We start from the raw sequence: 20,435 nt of genomic DNA, 5'->3' as shown, positions 1-20,435 counted from the left end.
AATGCTGGGCTGATGTATGAAATTAAAATTTTATTTTCTAATCCATGTGACACTTCTTATAGTCCCCTTTATTATTGAAGCATAAGTTCTTTTTCTAAAACATTTGGTGATCTCTAGCTACCTTCAGTCATCTCAGGGTCCCGAGGGACGATATTTTTTTCCCCATCAAATTTCCTTGCTCCTCGAGGCCCCACCTCGCCCCAGTTAGGGCTGCTGAGGTCCCGGAGCAGAGGCACCTGAGCCCGCAGCGGCGGGGATGATGTGGTTCTTTGTCCAGGGCCTGGTCCAGGATTTCTGTTCCAGCTCAGGCCGGAACCTGCCGAGGGCAGCCCTCTGGGGCCCTGCACTATGGCGCAAGGAGGCCACAGGCAGCCTGATGTCCATCTTCATGTACAATGTGAAGCCTGGCGCCAAAGAGCAGACCCAGGTGGCCAAAGCTGCCTTCAAGCACCTCAAAACTCTCAGGTACCCCAACATTCTGGCCTACATCCATGGGCTGGAGACAGACAAATGCCTCCACATAGTGACAGAGGCCGTAACTCCACTGGGAGCAGAGGCTGGTGTCCCCAAGGAGCTGGAGCTCTCCTGGGGGCTGCACCAGATGGTGAAAGTCCTCAGCTTCCTCGTCAATGACTGCAGCCTCACCCACAACAATGTCTACATGGCTGCTGTGTTTGTGGGCTGTGCTGGTGAGTGGAAGCTTGGGGGCCTGGACTGCATGTACTCAGCCCAGGGCAATGGCAGTGCACCCCCCTGCAAGGGGATCTCCGAGCTTGAGCAGTATGACCCTCCAGAGTTGGCTGATGACAGTGGCAAAGCCGTCAGAGAGAAATGGTCAGCTGACACGTGGCTCTTGGGCTGCCTCATATGGGAAGTCTTCAATGGGCCCCTACCTCGGGCCACCCCTCTGCACAACTCTGGGAAGATCCCAAAATCGCTGGTGCCCCATTATTGTGAGCTGGTTGGAGCCAACTCCAAGATACGTCCCAACCTAGCCCGCTTCCTGCAGAACTGCCGGGCACCCGGTGGGTTTATGAAAAACCGCTTTGTGGAGACCAACCTGTTCCTGGAAGAGATTCAGATAAAAGAGCTGGCTGAGAAGCAAAAGTTCTCCCAAGAGTTGGGCCAGAGCCTAGAAATCTCATTCCCAGAGATTTCTGCCGGCACAAGGGGCTGCCCCAGCTGCTGACTGCCTTTGAGTTTGGGAATGGTGGGGCTGTGGTCCTCACCCCCCTATTCAAGGTGGGCAAGTTCCTCAGTGCTGAAGAGTATCAACAGATCATCTCTGTCGGGGTCAAGAGGTTCTCATCCACTGATTGGGCCATGTGCATCCACCCCCTGCAGCAGATGGAGCAGTTGATCTAATACCTTGATGAGCCAACAGTCAATATCCAAATCTTTCCCCAGTTGTGCATGGCTTCTGGGACACCAACCCTGCCAACTGGGAGCAGACCGTCAAGACCATGCTGCTCCTGGCCCCAAAGCTGAACAAGGCCAACTTCAATGTGGATCTGATAAATCTAATCTTCAGTAGGTTATGCGTGGAGCCACCATAAGTGCAGATGAAGCACTTAGCTCGACTGCAGGCCCAGGATGAGCAGGGCCCCATTCGCTGCACCACCACCATCTGTCTGGGAAAAATCGGCTGCTACCTCAGTGCTAGTACAAGACACAGGGTCCTCACCTCCACCTTCAGCCAGGCCACTAAGGACCCATTTGCACCGTCTCGGATTGCCGGTGTTCTGGGCTACGCTGCCACCCACAAACTCTACTCGATGACTGCGCCCACAAAATCCTGCCTGTGCTCCGTGGCCTCACTGTGGATCCCAAAAAATCTGTGTGGGACCAGGCCTTCAAGGCCATTTGAAGTTTCCTTTCCAAACTGGAGTCTGTGTCAGAGGACCCCCGCAACTGGCCAAAGTGGAGAAGAATGTCCATGCCACCTCCAGCCCTGGAATTGGAAGAGCCGCAGCCAGCTGGGCAGGATGGGCCGTGACAGGGGTCTCCTCGCTCACCTCCAAGCTGATCCATGCACATTCCAAGGCTGCCCCCAGTGAGCCCAAAGTCTCCCAGATACCCATGCCAGAGGGACTTCCTGCCTGGCTTCCAGCCCTGCCTCTCCCACACCCATTACCTCAGGAAACTAGGAGGCACAAGACGAGGGCAAGGACACAGCAGAGGACAGCAGCGCTGCCAACAGATGGGATGACAAAGACTGGGGCAGCTCGGAGCAGGAGGCCAAGTCCGTATTAGTCCAGAAGGACAACTGGAGTACTGGGGGCCAAGCCAGCCGCGCTGGGCAGACCAGCAACCCTGACCACAAATCTCCCAAGTCAGACTGGAGCAGCTGGGAAGCTGAGGGCTCGTGGGAGTAGGTTTGGCAGGAGCCGAGTCCTCAGGAGCCACTCCCTGAGGGCACACTGCTGACTAGCAAGTATAACTGGGGTGGACCAGAGCCCAGTGACAAAGGCGACCCCCTTGCTGACCTGTTGGCATATCAGGAGGTTGGCACCCAGCCAAGACCTGATTTGTGGGGTGAGGACAACTGAGATGGCCCAGAGACCAAGAGCCAGCAGGTGAAGGCTGAGCTGGCCCAAAAGAAGCAGGAAGAGCGACGGTGGGAGGTGGATGCCAAACGTGCTGAGCAGAAGGCCACCAAGGGCCCCGTGAAGCTGGGGACCCGGAGGACTGAACTGCTGGTGTGGGTGCTTCCTGGCCACGGAGAACAGCCCCATGGATGTATTTATTGCACACGCCATGCCAGCCCGACCAGCCCGGCCAGGCACATCTCACATGTACATAATCAGAGTCACAATAAATTCTATTACACACACACACACACACACACACACACACACACACACCACAATTTCCTTACTCTTCATAATTCTCTGCTGGGTGAACTTGAGCTACAATGGGAGGACCAGACCTATGTTCAAGTGTTCTTTCATATTTTATTTTCCATGACTAGGCCTAGGCCCTTCAGAGGATACATCCATAGTGAAATGTGGGTGCCCTGGGGGACCAAGCAGGAAAGGGGTTTGGTGTAGACAATCTTTGGGTGCTGCTACTTTCCAGGTGTTAGGCTGATCAGCTCCATCCCTCTATGGTCAAGGCCACCTCTTGGTGGAGAGATGTGCACCCCAACTCTCTTTCACTAGTTTATATGCTATTAGCAAGACACCCCAAAAAGCAATGAGCTGCTTTCTAAATGGAATTAATCCAGTGTAACTTAAAAATGTCAGGGAGAGAGCCACTTCAGAGATTCAGAAATCGAGGGCTTACTAAGAGATGTTAGAGAAGAAGGCTCACATGACAGAGCTCTGCAAATTATCTGCAGTTTCTTTTTAAAAAAATGCTCTTTGGCCTGGAAGACATGCAATGAGGCTGCTAAACCAGAAGATTCAGAAAAAGCAGAACTCAGGAAATTGATTTGAAACCCCAGAGACACAGCTTCTAAGGTGGTGACGAGGTCGTGGGGGTCACTGAGTAATAGGATTTCTCAGAACTGCTAATGATCCTGATTAAGTCATTTTCTGCTTAAAAAGGCACTTTGACCTTCTCCAAACCCAAATATATGCTTCCCGATGGAAGGTGGCTCCACGCATAACCTACTGAAGATTAGATTTATCAGGGAAACTGGTAGATCCCTAAACCCAGCAGTAGAGGCGATGCTGCTGTTATTAATTGAGTAAATAATCTCTTTTATATGGCACTAAGCAAACGTGTATATAATGCATAAATTACACAAACCAGTTTTAACATGGTTAATGAAAAGACTGAATAAAAAGTGCTAAAGTAGGTCCTTTTATTTATTTTTTCTTTAAAAATTAAATGGCATTTTACTTAATAGCATTAATCAAACTGGAGGACCATCTGTATTGAAACTTAAAAAAACTGTTTTTGACTGTGGGGAGGCCTAAGCACCTGGGGTGTGAATCCGGGTTAGGATGGCCCTGAGATGAAAGGGTTTCCCTGGGATATACATTTGTTTTTCAGGGTTCTCTCCTACCTAACACATTCTGGATGGATCATGAGAATTCTCGCTTCATATTACATAGTGTTTTACAAAGTATCATACTTTAAAAATATATTAGCTTGTAAGAACATGTAATAAATAACTTCAAAATGCGATGGGTATTTAATTTGAAAGCGTGCCTTTAACATTTATGTAAAACGTTTTTTGTACTCGTTCAGTAGAAACTTATCTGGCCACTGGGTAAAGCTAGCAATAAAACCACTGGTCCACAATGTGTTAAGGTGAGTCTAAATAGGTAAGAGTGTTCAAATGATTTGAGGTTTTACTTTTTCACGATGGTCAATGCCTGTGAAATTGATAAAAAAAGAGAACGCAATTCACTGAAACTGTCTCGATGTCAGACACCCAGCGCTTGATTTCCAGTAGGGATAATAACTAGTTGTGCTACCTTGGAGAAGTCCCCTTAGCTTCTCTCAGCTTCATCTATAAAATGAACACGAGTATTTACGACTCCTAGTTATAGAGAGAATAAAATGAGATAGCAGATGCAAACCTCCAGGCACCTAGCTGACAACTGGTCAAACATATAAACACATGCTATGATAAACCACTCAGAGTACTAATGTAGCAACTGCATGGTAGGACCAAGAGTTCAAATGTCATCCATGGGGCTGATGACCACAAAAGCCTCATCAAAAAAATAAAGTATGACAAATGTCCAATAAGCACATGAAAGGATGCTCAATATCACTAAGCCTTAGGAAAATGCAAATCACAAGCACAATGAGATATCACCTCATACTCATTAGTATATATTTTTTAAAAAGCTGTTGGTGAGAATGTGGAGAAATACAAACCCTTGTGTGCTGTGGGTGGGAACGTAAAATGGTGCAGCTGCTGTGGAAAATAGGATGGTGGTTCCTCAAAAAATTAAACACAGAAATACCATATAAGAAATTCCACTTCTGGGTATTTAACCAAAATAACTGAAAGCAGGGACTTGAACAGATATTTTACACCTATGTCATAGCAGCATTATTCTAACAGCAAAAAAGCGGAAGCAACCCAAGTGTCCTGTGGTTGCCAGGGGCTAGAGGAGGGGAGAATGAGGAGTTAGTGTTTAATAGGGACAGAGTTTCCCTTTGGAAAGATGAATAAGTTCTGGAGATGGACGAAGGTGATGACTGCACAACAATGTAAAGGTATACTTGAAAATAGTTAAGATGGTAAATTGTGTTATGTACATGTTACTACAATTAAAAAATATATAATGTGATAATAAAGTCTTTTCATGTTGCAGAATAGTGAGGTAGTGATAAGCTTCTTTTTTTGTCCTGTTTTCTCAGTGACAATCCATTTCTTCACTCACATGTTTGCTCATTCATTCATTTGGTCCTAAGAGTTGTGTTGAGCTTCTTTAGTACATCAGCTACTGTGGATGGCAAAGGGTAAAGAAATAAATGCAGCCTCATGTGGCTCCTTGAAGGAAGAGTATCGCAGTAATAGATCAACACAGGATCATGTGACAAGTGTAACTCATAGGAGAAGCATTTGTAAGATACTGAAATAATATAAAGAACAAGAAACATGGGGATGAGAAAAGGAAAAGTAATGGCAAGAAAAAGAAGTCCATTTTTACATAAACTCAGTGGATGACTATAGGCATCTCATTTCCCCCTCTATTTAAAAAAAATAAAAGACTAGATTTATGTTATCATTTCTGCCATTTACTTCAATTTTTCCTATTATAAAAGAATCATTGAATTGCTGAGAATGCTCAAGGTAATTTAACCTACTCCCTACACTATTTTGCACATAAAGAAACTGAGGTAGAGTAAAAAGTCCTGCTGTAAAATTAGTATCTAGAATACATATTTTTTCAAAAGTGCCTGTTTTTTTTAAAGTACCATACTACCTTTTCCAAGGCAGCCAGAAATGTACCAGTAAGAACCAGAAATGTTCCAGTTCTTACTGACATCACATGATCTCACATTTATATAGCACTGTCTTAACTTTTCAAATTATCGTTGATAGCAGTAAGGTATGCATTTACTTCTGAGAGGGCCAATGACTTCATTCCGGTTAGAAAAGTCATGATCTATGCTGCTGACATGAATATCAGGTCCACTTACTTGAATCTAAGTCTGTTAATTTACGTATTAGTCATTCATTTAATAGTAACACACACTGGGAGTTAGGTGCTGTTAAACACAGTGGGAACACAATAATGAAAGGACACACATAATTCAGCAGTCCCTTCTGAAATAAAATGTTCCTTACCATCTATAACAAGTGTCAGAATAATTTTTTTGGACAAGACCCAAGTAGAATTTCATAAGCAATTAAGTGCTTAAGTGTTCTTGATATATTACCCAACAATATTTAATTCTTCTACAGGTTTTATTTCCTATTTGAAGCCTCCTAGACTAAAAATTGATCAGTATCATTATGTGAGATGGGGGCTCTAGGAAGCAGAGAAGATCTTATGGGGAGAGAAGATGATGACTTTAGTTTGGGACAAACTGATTTTGGATTTCCAGCAGCATGGCATCTGGGAATACTGGCAGGCATTTGAAAGTTTGCGTGGAATTAAAAGGGAGGTCAAAATGAGAAATGGAGATTGGAGAGTGCCTGCAGAGCTGAGAGTTGAAGCGTTGTATGATTATGCCTCCTGTCAAGACGGCCAGGACACCCCTGTGGTCCGACAAGCTGCAGCAGGCACATGTACCCTGGGGACTGTGGGGCATCTCAGCAAGGGGGTGTTAGGGAGGACTCAGAGGATTGGGCTTATACAGGTGGTTTGGGGGATGGTCAAGGATGCGGGGGTCCACTCTGGACTGAGGCAGGATAACTCTATGACTGGGTATCTTCATAAATCTTTTTTAGATGTAGAGCAGAATGGAGCAGGACTAAAGCTATAATTAGAACAGAAGAATCCTATTGGTCTGAATAATGGGATGTTTGGTTATTTTTGCAGCTTGTACAATGTTCATAATTTGTGTTCAGAAATAATTACCCTAAGGTCTTGTTTGTGTCTTGATCCATCTGGGTCTCAGAGTGGCCTTGATAGATGTTGACATTCAGTTTTCATGGGGAGAACACCCAGGCTTATCTGGATGTCCCAACTGGTCCAGGATGGCAGGGCAAGGCTTCTTTTTCAGGAGGAAGGTGAGAGAAGGTTCAAGAAAGCATCTTGGCACCCCCCTGCCCTCCTAGCTTGCAATTTGGACAGTGACAGAGAAAGTAAAAGTGGAATGAGAAAAACCCGAAAAATGCAACATCAGCTTTCTCTGTTTCACACTTTAAAACACGCATACTCCTGTGTTGGGAAACAACAAATAAAACAGTATAGTCACGTGGTGTAATTTAGAATTGCCATCCAGAAAAATGGGTGTCATGCAGAAAACTGTTCACTTCATTTATTATATTTACCCGGAGTACGTTGTAGTCAGTCAGTGCCTGACTAAGTCCCATAGTTTGTTCACAGTTTGATCCGTTATCAAGACTCCTGCATCATTCTTTAGAACTTGCATCTGTTTTTTAATGTAATTTTCCATTTGTCTGTGATGATTTTTCTGGATCCTTCCTGACCTGCTTGGTTCTTGCTAGGTTAGATTTTAACATTCTTGCCTCTTGCTCAGACTCACAGGGATGTTGTGAACATGGGATAAATGGACCACTATGCTTTGCTTTCAAGAACAACTTCCCAGACTTGGTTTTCTCAGACCAGATTTGTAAAGTTCCTACAAGTGCCATGGTTACTGCTCCTTTCTTCCCCAGCTGATTCTGCATATTTGCATGGGGTGGGAATCTGCCTCCTAACCTCAGATTGCTCAATTTCCTCAATGAATGTGAGTTTCTTTTCATCTTGACCCACACCTTCCATTGTATGGGCCACTGCGTTCTACACCCTCCATCTCGGCACCTCGGGGATTTGAATGTGCGTCTCCTCTCAGCCCTCCTAAGACACAATGCCCCCGATGTCCCCTGCCACAATGCTCCCTGGGGAATGTGAGAAACTCCGACACCCCTCAGCCTCCCTCTGTCTGCCTCAGAATCCCCATGACTCCCCAGAATGAACTCAGCGAGATGGAAGTTCGGGGAGAACAACCTGGCACAGAGCAGGCTGCAGCCTTCTTGGCTGAGTCCCATCTGCCTTTCCGGGCCATTTTCCCCTGGGAAAAGCCCTGGTAGGGAATGTGCAATGTGTGGGTGTTTTCCAATCAGGACTTTGCACCGATTGCTTTGATGGCTCCATTCGTTATGCTCATTTTGATCTAGCATTTGAAGTGTGAAGACAGTGAGCACGGGATAGCCATAAAGGAGCTATTGTTATCACATTTCTTTAGACCAGTAAGGAGGCCTGCAGACCGCTGGTAGACTGCCAGCAACAACTCTGCAAAGCTCCTCCCTCCACTGGGGTCTAAGACATAAAAGCCCAGAACTTCGAGTGGCCAGGAGCCATCCTCAGCCCTGTAGGAAGATTGCTTTGCAGATTAGGAATCAAATCTGAGCAGTTTTGGAGCCTGAGAGATGTCCACAGGCCATTGTCATTTAAATAAGGTCTTTTCAAGCGGTTCTTAGTGAGCTGAACCCCTGAACACTGTGCACTTTTCCTCCCTGGCTGACGCAGACGCGCTCGGTGGAGCATATGTGGATGTTTCCCGCTACACCAGAATTACACGTGATCTGTCAGCAGCTGACACTGTTAATAAAGGATTTACACGTATCATGAAAATGCCTACATACAGCCGAAATGCATGCCAATTGGTTAAATTAATGTTGCAGCAAGATAGTTTGGAACTTTTATTTGAGCTCCTCTAAGGGGTAATTTGGCCCTTAAATAAAAACATATGGGTGGTAGAGATCCCAAGTGCTTTAAATCAGCAGAGATTTGGCAATCCCGTGGATTTTAGTGTATGTGACACAAGCAAAGTTCATTAGATCTGGGGCCAACCTCGTACCTGACGTCAGCAGAGTAATTAATCTTAAGAATTCCTTGAGCCAACAACTGACAGTGCACTCATAATCCACAGCTGTGTCCTCCCTTTCACCTGGGCCACTGTGACTTTTACTACTTCCTAAAATGCCAGCTTCCAAGTTTACTTTCCTCATGTCTTCCAGTTGGAAAGATCAAATGAGATCCAGAAAATGAAAGAAAAGTGTCCATTTTATGTGTGGGGAATGTATTGATACACCTATGAATCCATATTAACAAAGACATACAATCCATTCTGATATGGTTGGATGCTTATTTTATGATGTAATATATTCCTGAAGATAAATAGGTCTGTTATATAAGTTTGGCATAATTGAGTGAAAACGTTGCAATTACTGGGTAATATATTATTTGTTAATTTTTAATCCTCACCCGAGGATATTTTTCCATTGATTTTTAGAGTGAGTGGAAGAGAAGGGGTAAGACAGAAAGAAATATTGAGAGAAATATCGATGTGAGAGAAACACATCAATTGGTTGCTTCCTGAATGCGCTCTGACCAGGGCCTGGGCCAGGGAGGAGTCTGCAACCGAGGAATGTGCCCTTGACCAGAATCGAAGCCGGGACCCTCCAGTCCACTGAGCCAGACCGGCTAGGGTGCTAATGTGTTATCAGATAAATGAAGCTGTGAGATAAAAAGCAGTGAAACAGAGAACGAACTACAGCTTCTTCTTTGATAATTCAATGATTTTTTTTTTCCTATTTCTCTTACATGTTTGGGTTTTCCTTTTCATGTACTATAGTTACAGGTAAATTTTATTCCCATAATACCAGTGTTTGAGAGAATCTCAATGGACACCAAGTGGAAAGAAGATTACTTGACATTTAAAGTTGGGAAACTCAGGTTGAAAAATCTATTTTTAGTAGCTAAGCCCTGTGAAATATAGTATACATAATCCATGTTAAAATTTCAGAAAGCAGAAAATGTCTCTTCAATTAGAAATATATTTTATAAATGTAGTATTCTACTCTTGCCTTTCATTTTACCAGTAGGTTCTGCTGTAGTAATACAAATTTTAAAATAAGATTTAGTAAGGAATCTAAGTGAATATAATTATGCACTATTACAGTCTTTTCTAAACCATAGAAACTTTTTGCTAGGCCAAAAAAAAAAAAAAATCATCACAGTATATCTAAGCAAAAATTAATTTAAATTACAATTTATATTATTACATTCTTTATAGATCTAGGAAAAAAATCACAGAAATTTTTTTGTGAAAATTCTTTAGAGCAAGTTTATGGAAGCATTATTTTTTTAAATTATGAAAACAACTGTACCACATTATCCAAACAATGATAGAGCTTTACATCACCACCTCCAAGGATTCTGACTTAACCTTTTTTTAATCAGGAAGAATATGTTATAATTATCTTAAAATTATCTGTTTTATACTATAAGGCACAGCCATTTTCAACTTTATGTCTTATAAATTCATTTTTCTTTAGGGCTGAATCTCAGAACTTTCATTGGAAGTAAATTGTTTGGAAGAAAAAAAAGCATTGCTTCTTGAATCCACAACTTGTGCATTCTTTTATTGTCTGAAATGATTTGAGAAAAAAAAAAAGAAAATGTTGCTTTCTGTTAACCTTGGTTAATCATAATTTTTTTGTTCCAAATTCCTACAGTGATCCTCTGCCGTCATTGGTATTTTTAGAAAGGCAACAAGGAGGAAGCAAGAAAGAAGGAACTAAGTGACTGGTAGGGACTATAGAGATCATCTACTCCAACACCTTTAATGGACCCAAAGAAGAAACCATGACTGCAAAAAAATAAGTGAACTTTGGAAGGGCAATGGGGAGAGCAGTGTAGGAGGGAGATCGTTCGAAAGCTGGAGTTTCATGATCCTGGACCTGGTTGCATATCTACTGTGTGAGCTTGGGCACATTGCTTCCTTGGTCTGCTCCATTTCTTCCCTGTGCAATGAGCACCATGACCTACTCATAAGCTTTCTGTGAGCAGTAAGTGAGATGAGATGGTACACAGGGTGGTACTGAAGGGGACTAAAGCTTGCCACATTAAAGCTGCCTTTTGGAATATTGATTTTAAGCTGTTTATTAAGAAACAAAAGACTCAGAAAGAACATTTGACCCCCTTCCTTTCCTGACCAAGAGATACAGATAGAAAAACCCGCTCCAGGAAGGAAATCTCAGGATGGTCACGTTAGCCTAATTTGAATGAAATGTGGTAGACAGGAAGGCACCAAGCAGGGGCCTGGTAGCTAGATCACCTCCTGTGTCACATTGAAGCAAAAATTTGCCAGCTGCATATGTTCTGCTCTTCCTCAAATACCTGTTTCCTTTAAAATCCTTTCATTGCCCCCCATTTTTCCTTTGTTCAAAATGGGATGTATGCCTAATTTTATTTCACTGTCTTTGGGATTTTCATGCTTATGCATATTCCCTATGTGTATATATTAAAATTTGATTTTGTCCTGTTTATCTGTCTTTGCTAATTTGATTTTTAGCCCAGCTAGAAGAACTTAGGTGAGAGAAAAGGTATTCTTTTTCTTAGCCCTCACATTCCAGAACAGCCCCCCCCCCCTTGGATATAAAACTTCATGGATGCTCAACTTCCTTATATAAAATGGTGTAATATTTGCATGTAACCTATGCACATTCTCCATATATTTTAAATTATCTCTAGATGATTATAATACCTGATACAATGCAAATGCTATGTAAATAGTTGTTACACTTTGTTATTTAGGGATCAACTTTCTGAAATAAAAAAAAAAACAATTTCAATTGGTCAAATCTGCAGATACTGAACCTGTGTAGATGAAGACCAACTGTGTACGATGTCTGTTGCTGGCTGTTTCCTCTCTTAGGAGAGAAAAACATGTGAGCTTAGGAAAGAGGGGATGAAAATAAAACACAGAACTACTGAAAATAGCCTTTTCCTAGCCTCTCTGACCCTTCAAACACCCCCACACTGTACCCCAGATCTGAAATTAGGAGTGTTCGAGGGTGTGTGGAGTGAGCAGAGTTTCACCCATTTACATGTGCTTCCACCCATGGCAACTCCAAGTGGCCATTTACCCCATTCATTGCTGACATGGAAAGGAGCTTAGACAGCAGATGATTTTTCTGGGGCCAGGTTGACACTCCCAGTCACAGAGTAAAAGAGTCACTGTCAGAAATTCCTCCTTTTAGAGATTCAGTACCTTAACTTAGAGTGTGATTCCTTTTGAAATGTAATGTGTCTGCCTGTCTTAAAAGTCCTAAATCTGGTTCTTGTCCCACCCATGTGAATTCCTTTTGCATAAAACTCCGACAGGAGCCTGCACCTCTCATCCTCCTCTACTCAGCCTTGTCAGAGCCTGGAGCTTTTGATCTCCCTGTTCCCACGTCGAACAGCTTTCTCTAATCCTTCTTATCATTCTAGGCTCCATGCATAGCCTCGGCAAATCGGTATCTCTTCTTGAAATCTTCAATAACTCCATTCCAAACGATTTCCCTCATTTCCTGTAGGCTGTGGCATTTCTTTTATGCACAGTTTAGCATCATCTAAGGAAATATTCAGGGGTTGATGACTCCAAAGAAAACCAGGAAGGCAGCTCATTCATTTCTCTAGTGTCCGCTATTACTCCATGCGCTGGGGAAGGGACACACTGACATTGAAAAGTGATTAGATGTTTCCTGTTTCTTGAGCATATAAAATATTGTAGACTTAATAAATATTTGACTAGAAAAGAAAAAAAAATGAATTAATGGATAAATAAATGGTGCAAATCCTGTGCCTAGATATCCTGGCTAATTATTTAAATACAGTCCTTGTCTCCAGAAATTTACCATATGAAAGGGAAGATAAACTACGCAATTTTCTCTAGCATTCTAAGACAGAATGGCCACCATATCAAAAATAATCTGTGAGTCGACAGAAGAGAAAAACTAATTATGAAAAGGCTTCATAAGGAAAACAGGATATGAGTCCGTTTTGAAGGAGTTCAAAGATGGAGACAATCTTGAAGAGAATTCCAGAACACTGTGGGAGGATACAGTACTGACGGAGCTAAGCCATGGAGGGCTGGGAATGCTTTAAACGCTAATCTATGTTTTACTTGTTTTTCTGTCCACGTCCTCATCCCAGTGCCCTGTGTGCCAGAATTACCGTATCAGTATTTAGCTCTATGTAGATGGGTGTGCTCTGAAAAGGTGGGGATTTGGCTATTAGAGCATTTGGCAGAGTTGGGAAGTGAGTCTCACTGGCCGAGGGAAGTTCTTGGATGCTTGTCTCAAGAATACAAGGCACGACAGGATGGTGAACAGGGCACAATCTCAGTCAGCTCAGGCTGCTATAATAGAACCTCCCAACCAGGTCGTTTATAAAAAATAAATTTATTTCTCACAGTCTGGAGGCTGGAAGTCCGAGGTCAAGGCACCTGCAGATTCATATTTGGAGAGAGCCTGCTTCCTGATTCATAGACATCCTCTCACTGTGCCTTCACGAGGCAGAAAGGGTGAGGGAGCTCATTTGCGGTCTCTTTTATAAGGACATTTATCCCATCAAGAGAGTTTCATCCTCATGACCTTATCACCTCTCAAAGGCCTCACCTCCTAACACCATCACACTAGGGGTTAGGTGTTAGTATATGCATTTGGGAGGATGAAAACATTGAGTCCATAGCAAGCAGCTTTGCAATGTGCACTTTATTGTGTCTGACTTCTTAAGCACCTGATTTCCTGAGTTCCTCTTATAAACCATGTGCTGGCAATATAGGGCTGAAAAACATAGTTAAGGTGCCTCCTTTCATAGAACTTATACTCAAACACATTGTTATGTGATTTAACACCAAATACTCAAAGCATCTGATAAATGCAATGAGTACTGTATAATTCTAGAATTTCAAAGGATCTCACATTACCTGTTGCAGGGGAGTGAGACTGAAACTGAAAAAGAAAAATAGGTTGACATTCAGGTAACTCTACTGAGCCATCAATCCTGTTGGGAGGGCGTAGCTCCTGCCAACTTAGGTGAGCTCACCAAAGTTGTGTGCGTGTAGGTACATGATGTGGCACTGCACTTATTGTATTTGCTTCTTCAGCATGTTTCTGGATAAAATGTACTTTGGAGAACAAATGTTTTATGTTCATGTGATTAGACGCTCAGGAGGGATGGTAGGAAACTAATGGTACAAGCCAGGTTTTAGGAACTCTCGTCTGAATGTGTCTATTTAATTTCTATCATGCCCCTCAGTTGGGCTGTACAAAATCGAGGGCTATTCCTCATGAAGTGACTCTTCTTAAGAGGACACAAAAAGACAATGTTGACCTTTGCATAAAAGTGTCAGTGCTCCCAAATTGCTAAAAGCGAAGGTTCTATTTTTATCCTTCATATTCTAGCCAGGTCTCTGCATCCAAAACAAGATGTGCACCAAGTCTGGTCAAATAACCATCACCAGCTAAAAGTCCAGATGTTATTCCAGGATGCTTTTTCTCTATTAATTTGTGTTAGGTTATCTTTCCCAGAAAAAAGGAGATTTAGAGGGCTTTCTTTTGTTGTGGGGAAATTTACATATATTTACCATTTTAAGTGTACAAGTCAGTGGCCTACATTCACAATATTGTGTTACCACCATTGCCATCCATGTGCAGAACTTTTCATCACCTTAGCTGAAACCCTGTCCTCATTAAACAATAACTCCCCACTCCCCATCCCCCAGCCCTTTCTGTCGGTATGGATTTGACTATTCTAGGTATCTTATATAGTGGAATCATCCAGCATTTGTCCTTTTGTTACTGGCAAATTTCACTGAGCACAATGTCCCCAAGGTTCATCCATGTTGTAACATATGTCAGGATTTCCTTCCTTTTTATGGCTGAATAATATTCCATTGTGTGGATAGACCACATTGTGTTTATCCATTCATTTGTTGATGAACATTTGGGCTGTTCTCATCTTTGGCTATTGTGAACAATGCTACCATAAAATGGGTGTATAAATATCTCTTCAAGATCCTGCTTTCACTTCTTTTGGGCATATCCCCAGAAGGGGAATTGCTGAATCCTACGGTAGTTCTACTTTTCATTGTTTGAGGAACTGCCATACTGTTTTTCATAGTGGCTATATTATTTTAGATTCCTACCAACAGGGCACAAGGGTTCCAAAATTTCCACTTCCTTGCCAATGCTTATTACTCTCTGTGTTTTTGACAGTGGTCTCCTAATGAGCATGAAGTTTTAATTTGCATTTTCCTGATGATTAGTGATGTTGAGCACCTTTTCATGTTTCAGAGGGCTTTTAACTCTGCATTCTCTTTGGTTTGAAATTGGCCTGTTCCTGGAGAGTCGTAACAGTGGGCTCACACCCCCATGTGGAGCTGGCATACACCCCAGCTCAGAAAAACCTGGTCCCAGCTTTGGGAGGAGTCCTATCCATGGTGCACAGCCCATTTCTCTGGTTTTAGGCTTATTACTGAGGTAGGTACACTGCTTACTGGTGTCTCTACTCTCTGACTTGTTCTGCCTCTGTGTGAAGTGGGTCCAAACCAAGGTCCTCCAAGGATTCAGATCAGGACCCTTCTGATCTGGCAGCAAAGTGCCATCCTAACTGTCAAATTCACACCAGGAGCTAGGGGAACTTGAGGGGTCACCTAGACCACTGTTTTCAAACCCTTGAGTTTCCTGTACAAGCCTCTTTCTAAATGAGGTTATGGTGGGACCATGCTTGTGGTGCAGCAATGGGGCTATTTTGCAAGAGGAGAAAGGGGAGGCAGTCTGCACCTGCCCACAGGCCCCCAATAGGATGAGCACCAGGACTCCGTTGGGGAATATGCTCAGAATCCATATGGGTGGGCACAAAGTAGTCTATGGTGACACAGCCCGTTGGTGACAGATGGAAGACTAGAACTCCAGCTCCAAACCCTCTTTCTACCCTGCCGCTGCCCTGACCCTGGTGACAGCATCGCCTGGGAGTGATAAGAGTTGGGGTAGAAGGAGGGATTACTATATTATCCATAGTTTTGAAAACAGAATTTACACTGTTGGAGATGCCATCATGATTTCCAGATGTAATTTATATGAATTTGATAAATGTTTATTTAGAAATAACTAAGTGCTACAAATTTTGAAGGATATAAATGTTAATTAAATGTAGATCTAACATATTCATCACAGGGGAAATCAAACCATATGTGAGTTTGCAGATGCTTGGGAATATGAAGAAGGGAAAGCTGCATTCTAAGGGGTAAGGAGTGGGCTCAGGGGCCCTGGTGCATGTGGCCATGGGGTGACAGAAGGCTGTACTAGGAGGGAAATAGCAAAACCTTCAAACAAACTAAGCTGACTTTCGACAGAAAGCTAAGGCTTCAGTGACAATGTCGTCAGAATGGGAATTGAAATCTGAGGCCAGAAGGCCAGTTAAGACCATGTGAGTACAGATTAAGGCAGTCAGAATGGGCTTAGAGAGAAGTGGCCCCAACCAATGGGAACCAAGACAAAACTTCAAGATGAGGATACTACCAACTCTTTTAAAAGTTCTCTAGTAATATTTGCTAAGGACACAAAAGGTATAGAGTAATGAGCACTCAAAATATAAGGAGGATTCTAATGCTAAAGAAGGATAAACTGCTTTATTGGCCATCTTCAGAGAATGACCATCTTAAAACGAACAATACTAATGTAGACAGGGGAGAAAAAAGAATTATGTTCACACATCCATTAAGAGCAAGGATTCTCTAGAATCTAATAGTGGGAGCCCAGACCATGAAGATTCTTCATAGAAAACTAGAATCATGGCCAAGGTCTTACCTACCAGACCTGGGAATAGATTACACTTACACATGGTTGAACTGAGCTACTTAGCTGACTTCTGGTCTAAGTTATAAAAAGCCAAATGTTAGGAAAAGTTAATATTCAAACAGCCTAGAGGATGGGGCTCTCTTCCCTCATCTACCTCCATTATCCTTCCTTCCTTCCTTCCTTCCTTCCTTCCTTCCTTCCTTCCTTCCTCCCTCCCTCCCTCCCTCCCTCCCTCCCTCCCTCTCTTCTTTCTGTCCCTCCCTCCTTCCTTCTTTCCATCCAGCCTCTTTTAGAGTGTGGAATTCTGAAGAACCCAAAGTCTTCAGCAATGTGCAAAGTTGGTGTTTACGGTACCTGGTGTTGCTTGTGCAGCATGGAGCCAGGATGCTGGGGAAATCAGAGATGTAGAGATAAGCTTTAAGGGACTAAGGAGTAAGAGAAGGACTCGTGGACATCCACATGAAGTGATTTCTAAGTGGACAAATGGGTAACGCATGGTGAAAATGAAAAACAACTTTATAACTTTATATCATGTTTTGAATGCTGTGTGTACTTAGGATGGTCCAATAATAAAATGTTCTTGCTGGTGATGGACATGCTTATTCATACACCTTCACAGATGCTTATGGATGTTTTTCATATGTCGTAAGGTACAGTGGAATGATTTGAGGGCATTCCTGGGCAATGAACCAAGGAGAAAGAATGCTAGTCTAGGAAATGACAGTCTGCGACCCACAGTCATGACTACCAAAAATAAATGTAGTGTTTGAGTGGAAAGAGTTTAAAAATCCTTTAATCCTACCATCTTGTTGAGAGGTGGGGCATCCCGCTATTTTGATAGATGAAAAGAGGGTTAAGTTACTTGTTCAAGATCCAATAGCCACTTCGAGGCAGGGCTCTTATTAAAACCCAGGCCTCTGATTCTCAGCCAAAGTCTTTCCAATATGCAACCACTCAGTGACCCACTGGTGGAGGGCACCCAAGCCCACCTCCTCCTACAACTGGTCAGCTCATGTTACTTTATCCGCCACTTGAGGCATGTTTGAACCAGGCACTACTCATTTGGCTCTGGACGACATGGAGAAATGACTTACGTACCACCAGCCTCTAGCCATCGTTTTAAAGAAAAAAAATCACCATTCAGATTTGGGGTTCTCTAGGTGACCATAAATGTATCTCCTTACATATTTTATTGGGCAATAATTTTCTTCCTGCATGTGCAATGATTCCTCCTAGATTAGCTTTACAATCTGGTGAATATTAAATTGTTATCACAGTGTGGCTTCTTCCACTTCATTTTATTTTACTACCACAGTTAAGGGCTCAGTGTTGTAGTTACATTTAATTTCACTTACAATCAGGGTCTGTTTGGTCACCTGTTACCTTTCTCCAGCTTTGCGAATTGGCTTCTGTATCTAGGGCAAAGCCAGAACAGGCTGGTGCTCGGGAAGCAGGCCCGATTTCATATTTCTAAAAGAGGTGATTCCTATTATTTTAATAGTGCCCTGGTACCCACTCCTATTAGTGGTGACATAGTTATATTCATACAACTTTCTTGCCTTGTTCCTTTTTCTGTATTCCCTAACAACTGTTCTCTCATGCCATTGTGTTGACCATGTGTCTAACATTTACAAACCTTATAATTTAACATGCCTTGTTCTGGACAATTGATAACATGTCAGAGTCATCACACCTCAGCCTCCTTCTCCTTGGGGGAGTCCTACTCCTTGGGCATGCTTTTCAAATACAAGCTAAGCAGTCCAGAGCCCACATCCCAACCCCTTCTCTATGGGGTTCTCACACTCCAGGCCACTGTTCCCCTGCTCTAGTCACTCAGGACGGGTACCAGAAAACTAGGGGCAGCCCCTATGGAAATTATCAAACCAGCGAATCCTAAGCCTGTTTGCCCTGCCTTGCTGTTCTTCCTTTGGAAACCACAATAAAGACTCTTGACCACATCCCCTCCCCCTCTGCCTCCTTGCAAACCGGGTGTTTCCTTGTGTGGCCCTGCATGGCATGGTGTGCCCTCATCTCTTGTCTCCTGATTTGTTGGCCTTAGCATCACTCAAATTTTCTATTAATACATTTTATTTTAAAACCTCTATGTATCTTTACTTATTCTCAACAAGGATATGAGTGAACAATAAACACACCCTTTTTAAGGATTGTAATCTTACAGGAGCACCCCTGATGTGTGGGAGGTGGAGTAGGCTGCACTTGGCAGTGAGCTGGGAGGTAGTGGTGGGGTGCAAGCTGTTTTGGTGAAAGTCTCACCTGGAAAACTGTAGTGTTGTACTAGTTGTTTTTTTTTTTTTTGTGTGTGTGTGTGTGTGTGTGTTTGTTTTTTTGTTGTTGTTTTTTAAAAAGCATTTCCAAAGTTCAAACTTCGATTATAGTCCTACCACTAAACACTTACTTCTTGTAAGAACTTGTCAGGGTTCCCACTATTTTAATGTTTTCTACTCCTGGCCCAATATCCTAGCCATAAAGCACCTACACACCATATCTTAGCTCAGAGGCAGTTCCATTTTGGGAGAGAAGTGTGGTGGGGGTTTAGTATGTAGACACTTCCAAAGCTCATGTTCTCTTTTTCTATTTGAGATTTAATAACTATGAATTATTACAAAGGTGATTCACTAAATCAGGCTCTTTCCTTTACTCTTCCAAAATAGTCTCGAAAAGCTTCATACTGGAAAGTCACTAAAAATGAAAAAGAGTGAGCTTTGGGTTTACTCACACAGAAATGTTTCTACCTACCGTGGATGGTAATAATAAGGGGATCCACTGCACTGAGTCTTGAAAACCCTGGTGTTGCTATGCGATAGATACCAGAAGCATTCTCCCGACAAATAGCTGTGTGCAGGGCAGCACTTGCTGATGAATGTCCTGTTCCAGCAGACTGTCCCCCAAAACTCGGTCAGCGAAACAGAAACCTAACACCAAAGGTATCACTTTCTCCAAATATGGGTCTTGTTTAGAAAAAGCCACTTTTAGAAGCACACAAAAGGAATATTTACAAGAACACAGGAAATAAGGCATTTTCTGGGGAGCAATGCACCGAACCTCTCAGTAGAGAGACTTGTTCCACAAGGAACAACATACTTTCCCACTAAATAAACTCAGGGTGCTCGAGTGACAGCTCCCTCCCTCCACCTAGTTTGTAGCTGCACTTGCTTGGAGAGGCTGACCAATGTCCTCAGGGTCACCTTTGTGTCAGTGCAGACTTGGAGACTAGTTCCTACCCATCGTTCTTATGAATCCTGACTCAGGAGCAACAGACAACAAAGAACATGCTGTGAACATCACGTGTTCATGACATAGCTGGTACATGGGAGTAATGTGAATTTGGTGTCACCCCTTTTTCTTTTGGATGAAAAACCTCCGTTTTCCCCACCTTCTCAGCACACCTGAAAGGTTATAAGATGCTGTTCGAGTACCTGACCATCCCTCATGTTGATCCACTCAGTGGATGAGACCGTGAGGCCCACCTCACTGTAAACCAATTCTACTAACACGTTCATGAATTTTGAAGAGGCAACATATCTGTATATAATAAAAATTTGAGATAATTTTTAGTTGAAGAATAAACCAAAATTAATGGGAAAAAACAAACGCTTTGTAATGAACACCATCACGTGAGGAACAATAATAAGAAAGAATATTGCAAAGTCAATGAAGTAAATGAGAATAGAAGGAACCTACATCCAAACTAAAAATC

General features: G+C 42.8%; 1 pseudogene across 1 annotated transcript; it reads left to right on the top strand.

Moving 5' to 3' along the window:
* Positions 1-259: 259 nt before the first annotated feature.
* Positions 260-20,190, top strand: LOC308241563 (N-terminal kinase-like protein; annotated as a pseudogene). The gene is made up of 3 exons: positions 260-1,530; positions 1,561-2,739; positions 20,120-20,190. The product of its transcript is annotated as an N-terminal kinase-like protein (transcript).
* Positions 20,191-20,435: the final 245 nt, after the last annotated feature.

This window comes from Plecotus auritus, assembly GCF_963455305.1.
Source record: "Plecotus auritus genome assembly, chromosome: 1".
In the NCBI taxonomy this organism is placed as follows: Eukaryota; Metazoa; Chordata; class Mammalia; order Chiroptera; family Vespertilionidae; genus Plecotus; species Plecotus auritus.
The sequence above is the reverse complement of the archived record's forward strand: the minus strand, read 5'-3'. Positions and strand labels throughout refer to the sequence as shown.